This window comes from Dermochelys coriacea, chromosome 1, assembly GCF_009764565.3.
Source record: "Dermochelys coriacea isolate rDerCor1 chromosome 1, rDerCor1.pri.v4, whole genome shotgun sequence".
In the NCBI taxonomy this organism is placed as follows: Eukaryota; Metazoa; Chordata; order Testudines; family Dermochelyidae; genus Dermochelys; species Dermochelys coriacea.
In genome coordinates this window covers 45776553-45799370 of record NC_050068.2, presented here as the reverse complement: position 1 = coordinate 45799370, position 22818 = coordinate 45776553, and the positions used below count along the sequence as shown (strand labels likewise).

Genomic DNA, 22818 nt, shown 5'->3' with positions numbered 1-22818 from the left:
AATTATGCTGTTGTCCAAATAGGACTCACTCGGGCTCTGGGAAATACAAAGGGACCCGTTACCCTGCCACAAAATTCTCTAAGATCCACACAGAAAAATAAGTGCCACTTTATTCCTTCATATACGCACTTTGGTCCTGCTCCCCTTGAAACAATACATTTTAGGAGGTCGATAACTCAGTCTCCTAAATGAAATGTCCACTTTTCTAGATTTGCAGAAAGCATTCATATTCTGAGGCACTGCCTGATATCTGTTGCTCTATTTGACCTCTATTAATTTTGCAATTTTCTTCTTACAAAACTCACTGAAGTATTCAAAGGGTTTTCACACTCTGAATATTCCTCAAAATCTCATTACATGTAGCAAATTCATTTAAAAGATTCCTCAGACTTTTTCAGCTGGTACTCTTTGGTGGAAGAATCATCCTCTTGGTTTAATCATTTTGAGAGGAATCAGACTTCAGATTCAGCTTTTCAAATGCCATACTTTAAATACCACCAACAGATTAATTCATAAAAATGGAACCAAATGCATTAAATTAATGAAACCATTTGATGCCTATTAACAGTGAAATTTAGAGGACTTTATTAATGAGTGGGAACATCTTAATTATGGCATTTAGAAGGGGACAACTGGAGAAACTAATCCCTCGCCTGTTTATATTTTCTTATCTCCTTTAAGCATGGTTATACAAAAATCAAAAACATATAAAGTTAATAGCGCAGTGCTATCTACCGTGGTACTGCTTTGGACCTCATCATTTTCAGCCAAACACTGAAGACTATTGAAGCAAACTGGGAAAGACAAAGACATTTATACAAAAGGAAGTATATTTCACATGCACTTTTTTCTGTTTTCCCCTCCCTATTGCAATTAAGTGCATCTTCCCTTTGGCTTGAAGCAAAGCCATAATCATGGGCCAAATTCCAGGTCCAATCCATAGCAAGCTCCCATTCCCATGCAGTATCAGGCCATTTTCTCAGATATACACATGCAAGTCTAAATGAAGACCTTCTCTTCACACAAAAGTTGTACTGCTTTAACTATACTGGTATAGATAAAATTGTACAACCCCTCCCCATACCAGTGTGGATGCAGTTACACAAGTATAAATGTTTATACCAGTATAGCTTATTCCTATACGGGAAGGGGAACAGGCTATAGCAGTGTAACTACATCCACAGTAGGGGTACTACTGGTATAACCATTTCAGGAAAAATAATTGTACCGCAAACTGAAATACTTACACCAGTACAAAAAATTGTGTAAGCCACACCAAAAATCAGTAGGAACTGCAGGTTACAATTTCGCTCATATGATTTTGAGATCAGAGTATGGCCACCTCTCCCCCACAACATCAAAAAACCATTACCACAATGGTTATGTGACTGTCCCACAAATGGCTTTAATACTCCTCTAGAGAATTGTGACAGGATGTACCAGGTCTTTTAAGGCCCCTGGCTGGAGGCCTCATGGTCCTACCAAACCTCACCCAGAAAAGGAGCAGTGAAAGTGGGTCCTCTCAGATTGCCTAGAGAGACTGCAGGAAAGCAGCCAATCAGAGTGTAGAGGGCTCAGTTAAAAGGAGCTGCAGGGGCTGAGCAGATCAGTTGCTGGCTGGGACCAGAGGGGCAAGGAAGGCTGTGCGACTCTCCAGGTGAGGAAGCCTCAGAGAGACCCTGCTCAAGCAGGGAACAGACAGAGAACTTCAACCCTGAGGTAAGGGTGAAGAGGAAGGCGCTACATGGGAAGTGATTCAGGCAATAGCAGTGGCAACTGAGTTAAAGGAAGCAGCACGTGGCTGCCATTTGTAGAGTCCCTGGGTTGGGACCCACAGTAGTGGGTGGTCCTGGCCCATGCTGCCCTGCAAGCCACTGACAGGGTAGCCAAAGCCCCAAGAAGGGGACAAGTTTCATTTAGAATACCAACCATAAGCTTGTCCCAACCATTTGTTGAACTCTGTTACCCCCCACCCCCAGAAGGGGACTGAATGTGAGAAGTGACCTGGCTGGAGGCCTGAGTCAGTGAGAACTGCAGAGGACAAAGAGTCTCCAAGGAGAAAGCCCTGGGGACGCTGCTCTATAACAGGGCGGGGTAGTCTTAGAGCTAGCCCAGCTGGGGCTGACAACTGAGCCCAAAGACAGCTGCAGACATAACCAAGGGCACAGGGCAGGCCCTGCTGGACCTTTTATCCTGGAAGGGATTCCTTCATATGTTTAGAATATGAGTGACTTAGCTGGAGGGCTGAGCCATTGAAGACCCACTTGATGAGTTAACTGCCAACAGGGGGCACCAGGAGCAAAAAGCGAGCGCACAGGTTCACTCACCCCCAGCAGAAGACGCTCACGAGAGGTGAGTACACTCTGTTACAAGAATCAAACCAGAAGAGAAACTAGGTAGTGAAGGAGCAAAGCTTGGTTTAGACATGAATATCGTATTTACTATCAATATAGTATAACTGCCAGACACAGTAAGAAATATTGTGAACTTTTATTTCTATTTATGCTTGACAGTTTCCCCTGGTATAAAAGTCTCACTTTTAGTTATGCTTTCAAGTCACCTCTTTCAACTACTGTACTGTTTACAAGAATTGTTGAAAGGTTCCCCATTCTTCCCCACCATGAATAACAGATTTGGTACAAAAATGAAATACTGTTCTTAAAATGTCTTTAGATTCAAATGTAATCATAGAATCAATCAACACAGAAAACAAACTCACCCAGAATGCTGGAAAACAAGTTTTACTGCCATTGGTGACAATTTGCCCTAGAAGACAATCCAACGCTGGAAACCTTTTTAAAAAGGACAAAAGAGGCTTTAGAATCAAACAAATGGGTTGTCAAGAGTACACACATGGTGCGTCCTATTTTGTTTTGTAAACATCTTGCTTAAGATTAAACCTGTCAAAAAATCTTTACTTCTGATTGTGCTTATTTCTCAGTTTCCTGCAACTAGTTCACAGACAAATTGGTCCATATTTTGTTGGGTGGTTTTTTTTTAAACATTGGGAGGTACAGGCCCTTGTGAACCAAGAACTCCAAATGTCCACACTGTTCCTCTATCAATCCTGCTTACAACAATCTTCACAGTCAATTAATAAACTAGCTATGTCTTTGGGTACTATCACTTAGGAGTACATCAGTTGAACTGGGGGGAAGATTAGTACTGAAGCCGACGGATTTCTGAAGAAGAGTTCTGTGTAAGCTTGTCTCTTTCACAAAGATGTTGGGTCCAAAGAAGATATTTCCTCACCCACCTTGTCTCTCAGGTTTCTTTGGGGAATACTTTATTTCAGGGGGACAGAGTTGTTTGGATTTGGGTGATTTTAAGTGTCAGGCTAACACCTGTCCCTTTGTCACATTTTGTTGGGGGGGGGGGAGGGCACTCATTCATGGCAAGGGCCTCTGGTGACTAAATACAAAGCATAAGAATGGCCATACTGGGTCAGATGAATGGTCCATGTTTTCAGACAGTGGCTGGTGCCAGATGCTTCAGAGGCACAGGACAATTATCGAGTGATCCATCCCCCTGTTGTCAAATCCCAGCTTCTAGAAGCAAGCGGTTTAAGGGCACCCACAACATAGGGTTGCATCCATGACCATCTGGGTTAACAGACCCTGATGGACCTGTCCTGCATGAACTTATCTAATTCTTTTTTTGAACCCAGTTATACTTTTGCTCTTTGTGTCTCCTGGCAACGAGTTTCACAGGCTGACTGGAGATGTGTGAAGTACTTCCTCATGTTTGTTTTAAACTTGCTGCCTGTTCATTTCATTGGGTGATCTCTGGATCATGTGTTCTGTGAAGGGGTAAATAACACTTCCCTATTCACTTTCTCCACACCAGTCATGATTTTACAGACCTCTATCGCATCCCCCCTCAGTTATCGCTTTTCCAAGCTGAACAGGCCCAGTCTTTTAAAACTCCCCATATATGGAAGTTGATCCATACCATTAATCATTTTTCTTGCCCTTTTCTGTACTTTTTCCCCATTCTAATATCTTTTGAGAGGGGATTACCAGCTCTGCACACAGTATTCAGGGTGTGGGTGTACCATGGATATATATAGTGGCATTATGATATTGTCATCTATCACTTTCCTAATGGTTCCTAAACATTTGTTAGCTTTGACTGCCACTGCACATTGAGCAGATGTTGTCAGAACTCCAAGATCTCCTTCTTGAGTGGTAACAGCTAATTTAGACCCCATCATTTTGTATGTATAGTTGGGATTACATTTTTCCAATGTGCATTACTTTGCATTTATCAACATTGAATTTCATCTGCCAGTTTCATGTCCAGTCACTGCAGCAGGAAGCACCTTCCACACAGGCAGCTGATCTTTGGTTTCCCATCCCCAACACAGGTATTTTCTAGCCATTTGTAGTAGAAAAAGAGTCTGAAGCATGGGCTTAGCAGCTGCAGGCCTTGCGCCAGGCCCATGCTTCAGGCTCTCTCTTTCTACTATACTGCTCAAGAGCTCAATGATAGAGGAGACGCCATAGGCCCCAGCAGAGACATTGGAAAAAGTAGGCAGGGAGAGTAAATGTAATTAGGGAAGGGAGAGCAGACAAGGCCAGCTAGGGAAGTAAGCAGAAGGAAAATAATTCAGGAAGAAAGGAGAACAGAGCAGTAAAGAAATGGAGTGACAATAATTGGGGCAGGAAGATGAGATGTAAAGGGAAAGCAGAGAAGGGGGCAGAAAACAATGGGGGAAAAAGCCATTTTAAATCCCTTTCAGGTGAATACTAGATTTTAGGGAGAAGACAGGTGAAATGTGGAAGAGCAGGAAAGAAAATTGTAACAAACAGAACATTCAAAGGAAGCTGGGGAACACTCAGCAGTGAAAAGAGAAGCAAGAAATAAAGTAGGAGTTGGACAAAGGAGAGGTCTACACAGACCAGGGTCCAAAACTTCACACAGGAGACTGGGAAGAGAATCATGAAAGAAAATACCAGCGTGTCCTGAGGTTTGGGGGGGAGGAGAAGAGAGAAAGAACAGCAAAGGCTAATACCCCTGCTACTGGGCTGATTCAGAGGGGAAGAAATTCCTGGGATGAGGGACTTTGATAGGTCCTACCATTAGGCTGCTTGAGGCTGGAGACCACTTCCATGGAGTAGGTTCTGGAAAACTGCACACCAGGTAACCTCTGCTGGGTCTTTATATAAAACTAATAGATTAGGGTTCTTGTCACTCCACCAGCTGCTGTCTTCCCTCTTTTTCAAAAAAGACTTTCTCCTTGTTATCTAGTAGTGACATAAAGAGAAGCAGTCTCCTCCAAGACAAACTCTCAGTCACTACCCATTCTCTACTGACTTGCCTCGGTCTGCCATCTTACAGGTACTTTCTCCTAGCATGCCTTGGTGGTGGAAATGGACTGGCCCTTTACATTTGGCAAAAACATACATGCTGAGCCTTTAAAGCAACAATTTTGAGACTGGTGGCTGCACAGGCGCTGACTTGGTTTTGCCAGTGGGTGCTCCACTCTACTCTTTGCGCGCAGCGGGTGACGCCTGGGGAGGAAGCGGCAGAGCGAGGGTGGGGCCTTGGTGCAGAAGTGGAGTCTTGGGAGGGAAGATACCGATTGGGGGTGGGATCTCAGAGCGCAGTGGGGGAAGAGGGGAGGGAGCTGGTCTGGACACTGGGGCCCATAAAAGATTGATCTGGCGCTGTGTGTGCTAAACACCCCCTATTTTTTTTTCCAGTGAGTGCTTGAGCCCAAGAGCACTCATAGAGTTGGCCCACATGGGTGGCTGTGTATCTCTCCTCCTTCTTCTGATAAGTAGTTTCAACCTATGTTGGGTATTTTTCTTTCTATTTCAGTACATGCCCTGTTGTTGAAGGACTGATCGAAATTATATTTTTCGAGTCTGTTGAAGTTATGCATTTAGTTACACGCAAACATTGTGACAAGGACAGCTAATATGGCTCCTGGCCCAGCAGCCTCACAGGAAAGATTATTTTCCCCCCTTTCCTCCCACTTATTTTCTAAGTTCAGAATACACCAACTGGACAGTGAAGGCAAGTGCTGTCTCAGAATCTACCATTTCTCTTCCCTTCATCTGGTATTAAAATCTATTTCTGTACATACATAGTTGTGATGTGTGTTTGAATCAGGAATTAAAAATGGAGGATAGGTCACTCATAAAAATGAGCCCCTCCAATGGAAAGGGTTACATCAGAGGCAGAACTAATGCCCCATAGCTATAGTTTTGGCTCTGAGAACAAGTAATTTGGATTAGCGCCTGAGGATTTGAGATTTTAACTGTATATTTTAACTGTACACTATGGTATTTATCTTTTTTTTTTTTTGTATGTATTGTCTTAGTGTGTTTTATTCACTCATTTCTCCCCTGTAGGCTGTAGTCACCTTCTGCAGTAAAATCCACCCAAACACTACAGATAAAAATCCTGTCCCAACTTAAGTCAGGGGCAAAACTTCTATTGATTTCAGTTAGGCCTGGATTTCACCTTGTGTGAGTTAACGCAAGAGTCCAGATATGGACTATTTTCCATCTTCCGTTCCCCATCACAAGGTACTGTGGAAAGTATATTTTTTTCAAACAACTGCATTAGTTGCATTTTCTGCCTCATTACTAATCCATCCATTTCTTCACTGCTTTAATTAGATGTCTCTTTATACAGTTACCTCCAATCCCTCCCTCCCCCAAAACATCCCAGAAGGGATTTTTTTTTAGTTTTTAAAAAATAAATAAAAAAATAAAAAACCCACCCCCAAAAACCCACACATCTTTGTTTTAAAAGCAAAATTAGAGATTTACTCCTTTCAGCTAATAGATTTATACTCAGTCAAAGTTTAAACTGAGTGGGTCCAGAAAACAACATAGTGTCAGGAGACAATCCAAACACAGTGTGGACAGCAAAGGGAAGATGCTAAAAAGGTCACCACACTTCTTCCTGCCCCCTCATGTCTGAACCCATTTCTCCTATGCTTACATCCATGATACGGACTCTGGTACTGTTTGCTTTCTAGCATTTAGGCTTCATCTTACAAGGGCTTATTAAACAGTATTATTTAGCTTTATCAGCCATTTTCAGCTGCTGTTTATATTAATTAAGGGAAACATCCTAAGATCCAAATATCAAATTATCCCCATTCACTGTCTTTCTGTTCTTTTGGGCTCTGACCCATTTCAATATGCTTTGTTCCATCAGCGGGCTAAGGAGATAAAGATTCACAGTATAAAGAAGACGGGGGGAAGAGGGGAGGAAGTGTTTTGATACTACAATAATGGGCACTAACAAAATATCTACTATAGCTAGAGCACTGAGTGAAAACTACAGCAAAGAGTGTTCTAAAAAGAGCAAAGTAGGTTTGTGCTTGTGACCTGTAGGTTAGTAAAATGGAATATCTTCCCATTGTGACTAGACTAGAGAGTACCAGTAATGCTAGGGTCCAGTGGTTAGAACACTAGTCTTGGACTTGGTGCAATTCTTTGCTCTAATATATGCTTAGGCTCTCTAGTCATAGTCCCTCCCACCATTAGAGGAGTGTTGTGAGGATAGCTACATTAAAGATTGGTACTCAGACCCTGTGCTAATGGGGGCCACGTAAATACCTTAGATAGGATTACGCAGCCCTCAAAACAGTATCAACCAAAAAAGCCCACTGTTACCAAATGCATTTTGTATGTTAAACCAGTAGCAATAAAAACTCTTATTTTGCCTAGTTCATTGGGCGACAAACTTCTTAAAAAACAAAACAAAACAACAAAAAACAGTTAGATGGTTTTGTGGCATCAGTGTAGCAAATTGTGGAGAACACGTGAAACACTCTCTGGTTGATACACAGAGAATACAAACAGCTGTGCTCTGGTATTTGCTGTGCACAAATAAGTACAAGATTCAGAAAACAAAATAAATAGGCAAGAACTAAAATAAAACTCGGGTTGGATCCTTCAGTCCTTATTTAAGGAAACTCATAGCCCAATTCTGCCCTGGCTTATAGTCCATGAAATAACACTGATTTCAATAGCTTTGCACAAGGAGTAAGTCAGGGCTACACTTGGCCTATTGGCTTCAATAGGAATTTCACCCAAGTAATAAACTCCAAGAAAAAGCAAGTTATAGCTACATGGTAAATTATATTTAAAAAAAAGGACTAATTTGCTAAATTGGTATTTAGTCTTTAAATAATCTCTCCACACCTCACTCCCTAGCAGGTATCAGACACCAAAACAAATCCCCCCCCCCACCCAGCCACCTTTGTGCAGTTTTCATTTTGCCCTATGCTCACACAGGGCCAAACCCGACAGGGCATCCTCAGTATCCTGTTCTCCCCTCCAGTAAGGCTCCACTCTGCCTGCCTAATTGTGCAGAACCCACTGGGGAGGAAGAGGACTCTCTGCATGGTAGGATCGCCCACCATCTGAGCTCAGAATCAGACTCACACCCAAATTTCTCACTGGAGCTTGGGAGCAGCAACCCTTTGAATTATACTTCCCTACATATAATATGGAGACGTGGTCAGGAATGAATGACACTCCAAGCAGCATTAACGCCTGCCTTGTTGCCTTTGTGGCTGCTACAGCACAAGTGCATGGGGAAGCAGCCAACGACATCATGGCAAACAGCCATGTTACCATGGTGGAGTAGGTGGCAGAGGCAGCTATCTAGAGCAGTGGTTCTCAAAGCCGGTCCGCCACTTGTTCAGGGAAAGCCTTGGTGGCCCAGGCTGATTTGTTTATCTGCCGCATCCACAGGTTCAGCTGATCACGGCTCCCACTGGCCGCGGTTTGCCGCTCCAGGCCAATGGGGGCTACGGGAAGGGCAGCCAGCACAGCCCTCGGCCTTCACCGCTTCCCGCAGCCCCCATTGGCCTGGAGCGGTGAACCGCAGCCAGTGGGAGCCACGATCGGCCGAACCTGCAGATGTGGCAGATAAACAAATCAGCCTGGCCTGCCAAGGCTTTCCCTGAACAAGCAGCGGACCGGCTTTGAGAACCACTACGCTACAGTCCCTCTTCTAGCAGAAGAGGACTATAAACCCATCAGACCTGTCTGGCAGGGACTCTCTTGCAGTGTAGCAACTCTGCTCCATCTTATCACTGAAGCCTCGGCATAGGGAGTTTGGCTATGACATCTCCTCTCTAGCGCTATTCCTAGTTGCTGGAACAGTTGCTTGAGGTCATAGGCAGCCCAGCATAGATTAGTACAGCTTCCATTTGTTATGTAATAGACATATAGCCTGTGGCTTCTCTAAAATTCCAGAGACATTGCTATTGTATAAGAGGAACAAACAGTGCTGATTTTCTGTGAGTTGATGTTTAAAAAAAGCTGTGCATTTAAAAATTGTTTTGGGTTCATCAGACTCCAATGTTATAGTTTCAGTTGGATAGGTTTTACCTTAAGGCTGCTCTAATTTATGCTGAAGATGACCCAGCAATAGAACTGGAGATTCATAGAGGTGGGATTAAGCCACCTTTGCCCCACATGCACTTGAGGGCTGCTCCGAGTGCAATTTTGAGGTTTCAGGCTTCTCTTTCTCCAGCATTAGTATCAGAGAGCCTCATGAAATCAAGAGTCGATTTACATGAGTAAAGGCTACAGAATTGGGCCATAAACTCTGCTGTGTTATCTAATAGTCTGTAAGCTTGCACTGTTCTCATTTCATATAACAGGACTTTGATCAATGAGAGCTGTAAGATGAAGCCTGCATCATTTTTATAGTTACATTTCTTTTACAGTTAGACTAAGCTAAACAATTAGACTGCACACAGGATCTTATGCTTCCATGCATGCAAATTCAGCTCATCTAAGAAACAACACTTAAGAGCTACCGTTGTTTAGGACCAGGCTATATACAGATCAGCATGTACATATTATGTTAATTGATGATTAAGGCTACATTTTAGTCATGGGTATTTAGTAAAAGTCATGGACAGGTCATTGGCAGTAAACAAAGATTCATGGGCCATAACCTGTCCATGATTTTTACTAAATACCCCTGACTAAAACTTTAGGGGGTGGGGGCCTGGAGGGCACCACAGGTGCTGGGGCAGAAGGTGGCATGTGGCCTGGTACCCCTGCTGGTGCTTGGGGGGCAGCTGGCAGGCTCCCTACCTGGCCCCACACCTCCCCAGAAGCAGCAACATCCCCCTCCCTCAGCTCTTAGGCAGAGGTGTGGCCAGGCAGCTCTGCACTCTGCCCTGAGTGCTGGCTCCACAGCTCTCATTGGCCAGGAACTGCAGACAATGGGAGCTGCGGGGTTAGTGCCTGCAGGTGGAGGCAGCGTGCAGAGCTGCCTGGCCACACCTCCCCCACAGGGGGCCAAGGGATGTTGCTGCTTCCAGGGAACTCCCCTCTCCCCCAAGGTATGTGCCACCCAGAGCCCTCACCCCCTCCTGTGCCCCAGCCCTGAGCCCCCAACCCAAACTCCTGCTGCTGCTGGGGGGGCCCCCCCAAACACAGAGGCCTAAGACTGCCCCAGCAGTGGCTGGTGTGGCTGGCCCCAGGGCCACACCAGCTGCTCAGGCAGCCCTCGGGTCAGCTGCACTGGCTGCTGCAGAAGTCATGTGAATCTGTGGCTTTTGTGACAAACTCGCAGCCTTATCCATGATCTATAAATATCTAGGACAGATAGCTGCAATTGTCTCACTTCTTCACAGAGGGAAGAGTCCTGTTAAGTCATCTTGTCCAGCATGCTGCCAAAGTAAGGTTGTTTCCTTCTAGTATATTTTGCAGTTCTGTCCAGTCTAATTTTTAGATATTTGCTCTGCAGTTTGCAAACTAGGATTAAATACCCTTGATTTAAATGTACATTGAAGTTCAAACCCAAAGGCAGCATCCATCTGAGAAGCATCAACCAAGGAAAGCATGGATTAAAGTTCATGTAGCAGTCTTGCATATTTCCATAACAGACATGTCCTTTAGCAGGGCCACAGATATGGAGTATGAGCTCATAGAATGAGGAATGATCTTGGGATACATCAATGGCACTAAAAGAAAAGGAGTACTTGTGGCACCTTGGAGACAAATTTATTTGAGCATAAGCTTTCTGCTACTCTGAAACCTATCAATGGCACTGGAACCGGGGGGAGGTAGCCCTCCCACTTTTTTGAAAGAGGTGGGGAGAAGGGGTGGGGTGGGGGTGGGGAGCACCCACAGGGCTGAAGGAAGCCAGTGCCTGTGTCTCTATATATCCTCAATATAGGGCATGAAGATGTGTAGGGAACTGTCATAAATATAAAGGGAAGGGTAAACACCTTTAAATCCCACCTGGCCAGAGGAAAAACCCTTTCACCTGTAAAGGGTTAAGAAGCTAGGATAACCTCGCTGGCACTTGACCAAAATGACCAATGAGGAGACAAGATACTTTCAAAGCTGGATTCGGGGAGAAACAAAGGTTCTCTCCGTCTGTGTGCTGCTTTTGCTGGGACCAGAGCAGGAATGCAGGTCAGAACTCCTGTAAAGGGCTAATAAGCAATCTAGTTAGATATGCATTAGATTCTGTTTTGTTTGAATGGCTGAGAAAATAAGTTGTGCTGAATGGAATGTATATTCTGTTTGTCTTTTTGTAACTTAAGGTTTTGCCTAGAGGGATTCTCAATGTTTTGAATCTGATTACCCTGTAAGGTATTTACCATCCTGATTTTACAGAGGTGATTCTTTTACTTTTTCTTCTATTAAAATTCTTCTTTTAAGAATCTGATGGCTTTTCCATTGTTCTTAAGATCTAAGGGTTTGGGTCTGTGTTCACCTATGCAAATTGGTGAGGATTTTTAATCAAGCCTTCCACAGGAAAGAGGGTGTAGGGTTTGGGAGGATTTGGGGGGGGGGGGAGGGAGGAAGGGAGAAGACATTTCCAAGCGGGCCCTTTCCCTGTTATATATTTGCTAGATGCTTGGTGATGGCAGCAATAAAGTCCAGGGGCAAATGGTAAAATAGTTTGTAACTTGGGGAAGTTTTAACCTAAGCTGGTAAAAATAAGCTTGGGAGTTTTTCATGCAGGTCCCCACATCTGTACCCCAGAGTTCAGAGTGGGGAAGGAACCTTGACACGGTGGCAGAGTGGTGGAATTAACTTGAAATCATTGAGATTTTTTTTTGAACCAGAAGCACAGATTTTTTTTTTTTTAAAGGAAATATTTTTCTTCCTTTGGGCTGCTGGAAAGCAGGTTTTAAGCTGAAAGCAGTTAGAGGGTTTTTTTTTGTCTCTGCTTGGGGTCCAGAGCAGAGACAAAAGGTAATTGTCTTTTGTGAGCTGGAGTTCTCTACCTAAAGGCAGGGTAGTTTACCTCCTGCAGGGAAATTCACAAGTCTTCACAGACCTGAAGTTTTTTTTGTTTGTTTTGTTTTTGTTTTTTTTTTTTTAAAACCAAAGAGCAACTAGAGGGGTTTTCTGTCTATTTGCCTGGAGACAAAGGTGTTAGGTTGTTTTGTTTTCTTTAAAAAAAAAAAAAATTTCTGTAGGCTGACTGTCACTATCAGAGAACATAGGTATTTTTGTTTTGACAAGCCAAGTTTGTTTGTTTTAGTTCTAACTCTTGGGTGTAAAGTTAGTTAAAAACAGAGAGAGGCAAAGATGACAGAAACCAACTGCCAAAGACGCTGCCCACAGGAGAGCTATGGAGGCAAGGGAAAAAAGAAATGGTGGAAAAGAAAAAAAAAAAAAAGCATGCTGAGGCAGAGAAGGAAAAAGAGAGGAAGCATGCACTAGAGATGGAGAAGGCAAAGGCTGAGCGGAATCTACTGGATAACTCTAACCATCCTTCCCCAACAATCCACAAATGGGAGCGACTATGTCCACAGTATGATGAATCCAGTGATATTGCTGAATATTCTCACCTTAGAGACTGTGCACTCTCCATAAAATTCCTGAAGCTCACAAGATGACCATATTGGTCGCAAAATGAACTGGAAGAGCTCTGGGCATATTCAATAAGATGCCTATTGAGAGGCTTCTGACTATAATAAGTTCAAGGATTTGGTTTTAAAGCAATTTCAAATTACATCTGAAATGTACAGAGTAAAATTTCAAACCCTTAAGAGAGGGCCTGGACTAAGTAATGTGGCTTATCTAAACCAGATGAAGGCTCTGTTAGATAAATGGGTCCAAGGAAGGGGTGTCACTAGATTTGACAGAATGTGTGATTGGATAGCTCAGGAGCAATTCTTGAACATGTCCAAGGAGGAAATAAAACAGCGTTTATGGGATAAGGAAATGGACTCAGCAGAAAGTCTTGCTTCTTATGCTGATCGATACGAGCAGTCCCAGACCACCAGAGAGGTGGGGCAAGCCGGAACAAAAATGGGTGGAGGGAAGAGAGAGGAACAACCCTGGTCGCAGTTGGAGCGGATACCGGAAGGGACACCCTCAGACCACATCTTACTACCAGGGGCAGCCCAAGGCCCCCCAACTACACACCAAAGAATACTCCAAACACCTTATCATCCTGCCACACTGTTCTCCAGCAATCCACCTCTCCCCAGTGACCTGTCAGCTGGACAATGTTTTAAATGTAATGAGCCGGGGCATGTAAAGGCCAACTGCTCCCAGAACCCCAACAGATTACAGATCATTGCACCGAAATCACACCAGAGGTCCTCAGGCCCAGATACCTACCAGATACCCTCGGAGTGGAGGGAAACTGAGTGTGGGCAGGAAGAAGGTCACCACGTGGAGGGACACCGGAGCACAAGTGTCTGCTATCCATGCTTCCTTAGTGGACCCCAATTTAATTGACCCAGAGATCCAAGTGACAATTAAACCCTTCAAGTCCAACTCTTTCAATTTGCCTACAGCCAAGTTGCCTGTCCAGTACAGGAGCTTTTGCAGTCTATGATGATTATCCCATCCCCATGCTGTTGGGGGAAGACTTGGCCAATCACGTGAAGCTAGCCAAGAGGGTGGGAATGCTCACCCGCAGCCAGGCTAAGCAAGCCATCCCGCCTAGCTCTGTTCTGGAAACTACTAGGACCCAGGTGATGGACCCGGACCCCATGCCAATGTCTGCAACAGCAGTAGTGATCCAGTCCCAGAGACCCAGACAGAGCCAGTCCCAGAATCGGAACTGGCAGCAGCTGATAACCCTATACAAGAGGCTCAGCCAGAGCCTGATCCCCAACATAGTGCACCAGCGGAGAGCGGTTCAGTGTCAACAGAAACAGCCCCATCCCCTACATTGCTTCTAGAGGGACCAAGCCTAGGTCCACAATCCAATGAGGAACTGATGTCTCCAGCATCAAGGGAACATTCCAGACTGAACAGGAAGCAGATGAAAGCCTCCAGAGAGCTTGGACGATGGCATGGAGCAACCCACCGCCTCTCAGCTCTTCTAATCAATCCAGGTTTGTTGTAGAAAGAGTTTCCTTGTATAAAAGTCCTCTTTATGGCATTCTCAGAGACAGTTGGTAGTTTCAACTGTACTGGGTCAAGCTCTTGAGCTTGGCCCACGATTATCCTAGTGTCCATGCAGGGGTGAACAGGACCAAAGACCATTTGGGGAGGTCATTCCACTGGGAGGGAATGGGAAAGTAGGTTTCTACCTATGTCTGGTCTTGTGAGGTATGCCAATGAGTGGGAAAACCCCAAGACCAGGTCAAAGTCCCTCTCCAGCCATTCCCCATCATTGAAGTGCCATTTCAGCGAGTAGCTGTGGATATTCTGGGTCCTTTTCCAAAAAACAAAAAAAAAAAAACCCCACCACCCAGAGGAAAGCAGTACATACTGACTTTCATGGATTTTGCCACCCGATGGCCGGAAGCAGTAGCTCCAAGCAACACCAGGGCTAAAAGTGTGTGCTGGGCACTAGCAGACATTTTTGCCAGGGGAGGTTGGCCCTCCGACATCCTCACAGATGCAGGAACTAATTTCCTGGCAGGAACTATGGAAAGCCTTTGGGAAGCTTATGGGGTGAATCACTTGGTTGCCACCCCTTACCATCAAACAAATGGCCTGGTAGAGAAATGTAATGGGACTTTGGGGGCCATGATACATAAATTTGTAAATGAGCACTCCAATGATTGGGACCTAGTGTTGCAGCAGTTGCTCTTTGCCTACAGAGCTGTACCACATCCCAGTTTAGGGTTTTCACCATTTGAACTTGTATATGGCTGTGAGGTTAAGGGGCCATTACAGTTGGTACAGCAGCAATGGGAGGGGTTTACACCTTCTCCAGGAACTAACATTCTGGACTTTGTAACCAACCTACAAGACACCCTCCGAACCTCTCTAGCCCTTGCTAAAGAAAACCTAAAGGATGCTCAAAAAGAGAAAAAAGCCTGGTATGATAAACATGCCAGAGAGTGTTCCTTCAAAGTAGGGGGACCAGGTCATGGTCTTAAATGCGCTCCAGGCCCATAAAATGGAAGCATCATGGGAAGGGCCATTCATGGTCCAGGAGCACCTGGGAGCTGTTAATTATCTCATAGCATTCCCAACCTCCAACTGAAAACCTAAGGTGTACTATATTAATTCTCTAGAGCCCTTTTATTCCAGAGAATTAAAGGTTTCTCAGTTTACAACCCAGGGAGGAGATGATGCTGAGTGGCCTGAAGATGTCTACTATGAAAGGAAAAGTGCTGGTGGCATGAAAGAGGTGAACATCTCCATGACCCTCGGGCGTATGCAGCGACAGCAGATCAAGGAGCTGTGCACTAGCTACGCGCAAATGTTCTCAGCCACCCCAGGACTGACTGAATGGGCATACCACTCCATTGACACAGGTAATGCTCACCCAATTCAAATCCAGCCTTACCGGGTGTCGTCTCAAGCTAAAACTGCTATAGAATGGGAGATCCAGGATATGCTACAGATCGGGGTAATCTGCCCCTCTGGCAGTGCCTGGGCATCTCCAGTGGTTCTAGTTCCCAAACCAGATGGGGAGATACAGCATTTAGCTTACGGTAGTCCACACACAAACGTAACTCACCCTGACAACTATCCAATGGCACGCACAGATGAACTATTAGAAACTGGAATGGGCCCAGTTCATCTCTACCTTGGACTTAACCAAGGAGTACTGGCAGGTACCGCTAGATGAATCTGCAAAGGAAAGGTCAGCCTTCACCACACGTCGGGCTGTATGAATTTAATGCACTCCCTTTTGGGCTGCGGAATGTACCCGCTACCTTCCAAGACTTGTAGATGGTCTCCTAGCAGGATTAGGAGAATATGAAGTCACCTACCTTGACAATGTGGCCATATTTTCAGATTCCTGGGCGAACACCTGGCACATCTACAAAAAGTCTTTGAGCATATAAGGGAGGCAGGACTAACTGTTAAGGCTAAGAAGTGTCAAAGAAGCTAAACAGAGTGACTTACCTTGGACACCAGGCGGGTCAAGGAACCATCAACCCCCTACAGGCCAAAGTGGATGCTATCCAAGTGGCCTGTCCCAAAGTCAAAGAAACAGATCTAATCCTTCTTAGGCTTGGCCGGTTATTACAGGCGATTTGTACTGCAATACAGCCAAATCGCTGCCCCACTGACAGACCTAACCAAAAAGAAACAGCCAAATGCCGTTCAGTGGACTGAAGAGTGTCAGAAGGCCTTTAACCAGCTTAAAGCGACACTTGTGTCTGACCCTGTACTAAGGGCCCCAGACTTTGACAAACCGTTCCTAGTAATCACAGATACGTCCGAGTGTGGTGTGGGAGCAGTTTTAACGCAGGAAGGACCGGATCAAAAATTCCGCCCTGTAGCGTTTCTCAGAAAGAAGCTGTCTGGTCAGTCAGTGAAAAAGAATGTTACGCCATTGTCTATGCTCTGGAAAAACGACGCCCATGTTTGGGGACAGCGTTTCCACCTGCAAACCGACCATTCTGCGCTACAGTGGCTTCATACCGTCATGGGAAATAACAAAAAAAAGAAATTATTCGTTGGAGTTTAGCTCTCCAAGATTTTGATTTCAACATCCAACATCTCAGGAGCTTCTAACAAAGTGGCTGATGCACTCTCCCATGAAAGTTTCCCAGAATCAACTGGTTAAAATCGTCCTTGAGATGTGGAAAATATTGTTAGTCTTTATATACTTGGTAGTATATTTAGAGGTGCATGTATCTTATTAACTCCATTTTCTCCTAGAGCTCCAGGAAGAAATCACAGCCAGCGTTTCACCCTATCTGTGATTTGGGGGGGCGTGTCATAAATATAAAGGGAAGGGTAAACACCTTTAAATCCCACCTGGCCAGAGGAAAAACCCTTTCACCTGTAAAGGGTTAAGAAGCTAGGATAACCTCGCTGGCACTTGACCAAAATGACCAATGAGGAGACAAGATACTTTCAAAGCTGGATTCGGGGAGAAACAAAGGTTCTCTCCGTCTGTGTGCTGCTTTTGCTGGGACCAGAGCAGGAATGCAGGTCAGAACTCCTGTAAAGGGCTAATAAGCAATCTAGTTAGATATGCATTAGATTCTGTTTTGTTTGAATGGCTGAGAAAATAAGTTGTGCTGAATGGAATGTATATTCTGTTTGTCTTTTTGTAACTTAAGGTTTTGCCTAGAGGGATTCTCAATGTTTTGAATCTGATTACCCTGTAAGGTATTTACCATCCTGATTTTACAGAGGTGATTCTTTTACTTCAATTAACATTCTTTTAAGAACCTGATTGCTTTTTCATGGATCTTAAGATCCAAGGGTTTGGGTCTGTGTTCACCTATGCAAATTGGTGAGGATTTTTATCAAGCCTTCCACAGGAAAGGGGGTGTAGGGTTTGGGAGGATTTTTTTGGGGGGGGAGGGGAGAAGACTTTTCCAAACGGACTCTTTCCCTGTTGTATATTTGTTAGATGCTTGGTGGTGGCAGCAATAAAGTCCAGGGGCAAAAGGTAAAATAGTTTGTACCTTGGGGAAGTTGACCATAAGCTGGTAAAAATAAGCTTAGGGGGTTTTTCATGCAGGTCCCCACATCTGTACCCTAGAGTTCAGAGTGGGGAAGGAAACTTGACAGGAGCATACATGAGCTAAATAGGCACTGCCACCTAAAAATCTCCAATTGAAAGGTGCATGCCATTAGGAAGAAAAAAGGAGGAGATGAAGGGGGCAGGCAGTTCCTAAAAGATGTAATACTAGAGCAGAGGGAGGCAACCTATGGCATGCTGATTTTCAGTGGCACTCACACTGCCTGGGTCCTGGCCACTGGTCTGGGGGGGCTCTGCATTTTAATTTAAATTTTAAAAACCTTATTTACTTTACATACAACAATAGTTTAGTTATATATTAAAGACATAGAAAGACCTTTAAAAATGTATTACTGGCATGCAAAACCTTAGAGTGAATAAATGATGACTTGGCACACCATTTCTGAAAGGTTGCCGACCCCTGTACTAGAGGGTCAACATCAAAACTATTCCAATGCAAAAGATAGCTAAGAGCCACAGGAAGCCAATGTGGCTGCACAAGGAGCTTTTTAGCTAATTAAAACCCAAAAAGGGGACACACAGGAAATGGAAGGAGGAGCATGTCACCAAGGAAGAAAACATGGGAATAGCATGAGCATGTAGGGACAAAAATCAGGAAAGCCAAAGCAAAGAATAAGTTACAGCTGGCAAGGAATGTTAGCAACAGGAGGGCATTCTTCAAATACGTCAGACAAAAGAAAGATCAGGGATGGTGTTGGTCCACTGCTCAGTGGAGAAGATGAGCTGGTAACAGAAGATGATAGGAAGGCAGAGCTGCCCAAAGCCTACTTTGCTTCAGTTGTCTCTCAAAAAAACGTGACCAGATGACTAGCAACGTTATCATAGAAAATAAAGGGGAAGGGATGCACATCAGGATAAGTAAACATCAGATCTTTGACAAATCTGAATGAATTCAGGTGAACAGGGCTGAAGAATTAAAGATGGAGAAAAGTTGTTCTCTTGCCACAGAGACAAGAGGCAATGGATTCAAACTACAGACTAGCATATTTAGATTAAATCTCAGGAAAAACTTCTTAACTGTAAGAATGATCTGGAAAAAGGGGCAAAACAGTGAGGTAGCAAAATCTGCATACGATACAAAACTATTTAAGATAAGTCCGAAGGAGTTAAAGGGATCTCACAAAACTGGGTGCCTGGGCAACAAAATGGCGAATGAAATTGATGATAGATTCATCAATGGCTATTATCCAAGGTGGGCAGGAATGATGTCCCTAGCCTCTGTTTGCCAGAAGCTGGGAATGGGTGACAGGGGATGGATCACCTGTTCTGTTCATTCCCTCTGAAGCACCTGGCATTGGCCACGGTCAGAAGACACGATACTGGGCTAGATGGACCTTTGGTCTGATCCAGTATGGCCGTTCTTGTGAGCACCCATAGGGACACTACTTGAAGGTCTTGTACAGAGTGAAGCTATCTGGTGAGCAGGTCTTTACTGGTATCTTGAGCTTTAGACAAGAACTCTAAGACATTCCCTCTGCACAACCCATCATAATGATTCTGGAATGTTGGCATCAGCAAATCCTGCCAAGGCTGTATAGATCCGTTATGATGCCCTGAATCTTCACTTTTCTCTTTAGCTTTCACCTTTACTTATGACATAACAGCACCTGCTAATGCCATAGTATTGCTGTGCTGGTTTTGTTTTGTTTTTTAAATCATAATAATAAAATACAAGCTCCTCAGATCTGCTCCAGCCCCTTTGTATTGCCCTGGCAGTAAAAAAGGGGCTGTACAGTCAGTTTAAACAGCGAAATGAGGATTGCCCCAGACTGGAGGAATCTCAGGTGGCAGAAAGAGCTCTAACATGATCCCACTCAGCCGTTAGCATGTCAAGGAAGAGAACGTGGTTGGAGCATCTCTGTACTCAGGCAGCGCTTGGCTGATACAATGGCTGCCAAAGGGCCACTCTCAAAGGGCCATTCTATCTAGACATAACTTAGAGCAGCCCAGCTCAGAGTCCAGGGACTCCAAAAAGTGGCAAAACGTCACTTCTCTTCCCCCACACCCACACCTGGGTCTTGCACCAAGCCTTTGTTTTTCCAGGAAAGACGTTAATGTATTACTGGGAGTATTTAACAACTCCCAAGCAAGGGCCCAAAGCAGCCCAGAAGAACAAACTGGGCATGGGACCTCTTTGGGAGCTACTTGGAACTTGTTCATTCAGCACTGTCAGGAGAAGGGTGGCATTTGGCTGATCACTTAACAGAGGCCTAAGATCCAGGCAGGGAATTTAGCCTGAGTGTGCACTCTATGGCTAGAGGGACATGATGTAAGACTGATTAACCCAGAGGCAGAGAGTTTCTTGTGGAGGAGCTGACTGAAGCTTTTATTTTGTTTTCATGTTGTCCTTTTCTGTTAAAATGATGATACCCACTGATGAGGATGATTTTTAATATTAGAAAGGCCTTCTTGGACTTGTTTGTTTCACAGGTGATGGAACACTAAGGCAGGGGCTCACCTGCAGCACCACACCTGACCACAGGGGTGCACTAGGGTGACCTCTACAAGAACTGTTCCTAACTCGTATGTTATGGCAACTGCTATTTAACCTAAACAAACTATTGCTTCCACCAATAAATTAAATTATATCTGCTAACTCTTTTGGCAATACTTTATTAATGCTACCCTAAAGTTCTGGTGCTATACTACATTGCTTCAGAAATGTAGCTCTTGCTTAAAAAACAATGAAAAAGCTGGCCTACCAAGGAAAATTCAGATACCCAAATGCAAGGCAAAATATTCAAAAGTTAATGTGTAGAAACCGAAGTCTATCGGAAAACCCGAAGGACAGAAAACCCTAACCCTGTGTGAAGTCTCATCCCAACTGGCCACTAACATTTAGACAAAAACCCAGAATTTAGGTCCTATTTCAAAATGCAATTATGGAGTTGCTACCAGGTGCCTTTGTAACAATCTTATATCTATCTGTTGCAAAAATATACCGTTATGTGTGTACAAATACTTCACACTAGACAATAATAAATGACAAGAGCCTCAGTGGCTTGCCCCTAGCAAATCACACTGATCCCTACCATGTTACACTAATGTAGGGGGGAAGATTAACTATGACCTTATTCTGTAGTTATGGGTGTTTTGTCTGAGTTTGGATTGCAGAGTCAGGTCCGCCATCTTTAATGATTTTGTCATCTATTTCCCCCAGGACTGAAGATATATGCCAGTTTATAATCCACAGTAGCTACTATTGTTTATAGTCTTTAAAGATAGTAACTAGGTGCTGCAGAGTGCTGCTAAGGAAATCTGACCACCACACTGGGTCAGATCACCACCTGAAGTAAATTAGGTTTCAGAGTAGCAGCCGTGTTAGTCTGTATTCGCAAAAAGAAAAGGAGTACTTGTGGCACCTTAGAGACTAAACACATTTATTTGAGCATAAGCTTTCGTGGTGAGCTGTAGCTCACGAAAGCTTATGCTCAAATAAATGTGTTAGTCTCCAAGGTGCCACAAGTACTCCTTTTCTTTTTGTGAAGTAAATTAGGTCAGCTCCACTGAATACAAGAGCTGTGGGTGCTATGCACTTGTCAATAGGTACCCAGAACTCAGCAGTGTTGCTGCTGTTAAAAGTGAGCACCAACCAAGCAACCTTTGGTCCTCATCCAGATGCTGTACAGGGGTAAACGGCACCTTAACTATTTAATTCATTAGGTTCCTTAGAACTCTTCACTGAGCATATGAGAAATCCTGGTGACATTACTTATCCCTACTAAGCATTTTAGGAATAATAACATATGTTTTCACCACAGGCAGTAATAGTTCTATCAATAGTCAGATATTGAAACAAAAAAAACCTGTAGACTATGTTTCAAAGAATTACATTAGTATTTAAAATATACTAGTAACATTTGGCATATTTAAAGTTCTTTTCTATGCATTTTCTTCTGCATTAACTTTTATTATACAAACATCTAAGGATTAAATAAACAAAACTAATCTCCTTCCAGGGAAGGCTCAAACACATATCCCAAGATGTCTCTAGAGCAATTATATGCAAAAAATGAAAACAAATGCTCAGTGGACATAATGAACAAAGCACTACACAAGCCAAAAACAAAAGTTAGCCCCTTAATAGCAATTCCTGTCAGAGATCCTACAGGGAAGTGCCATCTTGAAGAAAGATTTTTTTTTTTTTTTAAAAATGTGCTTATGTCTATGGTAACAGGAGCGAGGAGGACGTTCAAAGTTTAGGCTGATGCATCAGCCTTCTCGTCACCCGCTAAGGTCTCAGTGAGCGCTTCCACACACCAGATGTGCTTGCTCCCCCTAAGCACAGCGAGGTAGGGGAAGGAGGCACTTGGACTTTCTTCAGATGCAGCTTTCACCTCACTCCGCGCCTCTAGGACACCAAGCAGCTAACTCCGTCTCATCATACGCCCATCATGCAGCCCAGCTTCCCCCATCAGCCCGTGTAAGTGACATGAGCAGCACTCAGAGGACTAGTAGCTGCCCAAGACGCTGCAGTACCTGTCCCAGCCCCAGAAGGCTAGAAATGCCTGATGAGGTCACGCTCTAGACAGTTATTAGCAACATTTCAGAGTAGCCGCCGTGTTAGTCTGTATTCGCAAAAAGAAAAGGAGTACTTGTGGCACCTTAGAGACTAACACATTTATTAGAGCATAAGCTTTCGTGAGCTACAGCATCCGATGAAGTGAGCTGTAGCTCACGAAAGCTTATGCTCTAATAAATGTGTTAGTCTCTAAGGTGCCACAAGTCCTCCTTTTCTTATTAGGAACGTGTGACCCTTTCTCTGTGGGGAGCTGGGAGTGTTGTGTGGGGCTGGGGGGGGGGGGCTAAGGTGTCTTGTGCCATGGGGGGGGGGAGAGAAACAGCATCTTCTCCAGCCCTGGGAAATATGCAACCTGCGCAGCTGGCCGGGGGCGGGTCGCGCTAGTCACAAAAGCGGGCAGTGGCGAGGTTGGTTTT

The 22818-nt window shown here is 44.3% G+C and overlaps 1 protein-coding gene across 1 annotated transcript in view; it reads right to left on the bottom strand.

Annotated features, from left to right (window-relative positions):
• MTUS2 (microtubule associated scaffold protein 2) overlaps positions 1-22818 on the bottom strand; it is a 503536-nt gene that overhangs the window by 480169 nt on the left and 549 nt on the right. Inside the window, exon 2 of the mRNA XM_038385037.2 lies at positions 2720-2792. The gene's annotated coding sequence lies outside the window, so the exon portion shown is untranslated. The remainder of the gene's footprint in view (positions 1-2719; positions 2793-22818) is intronic.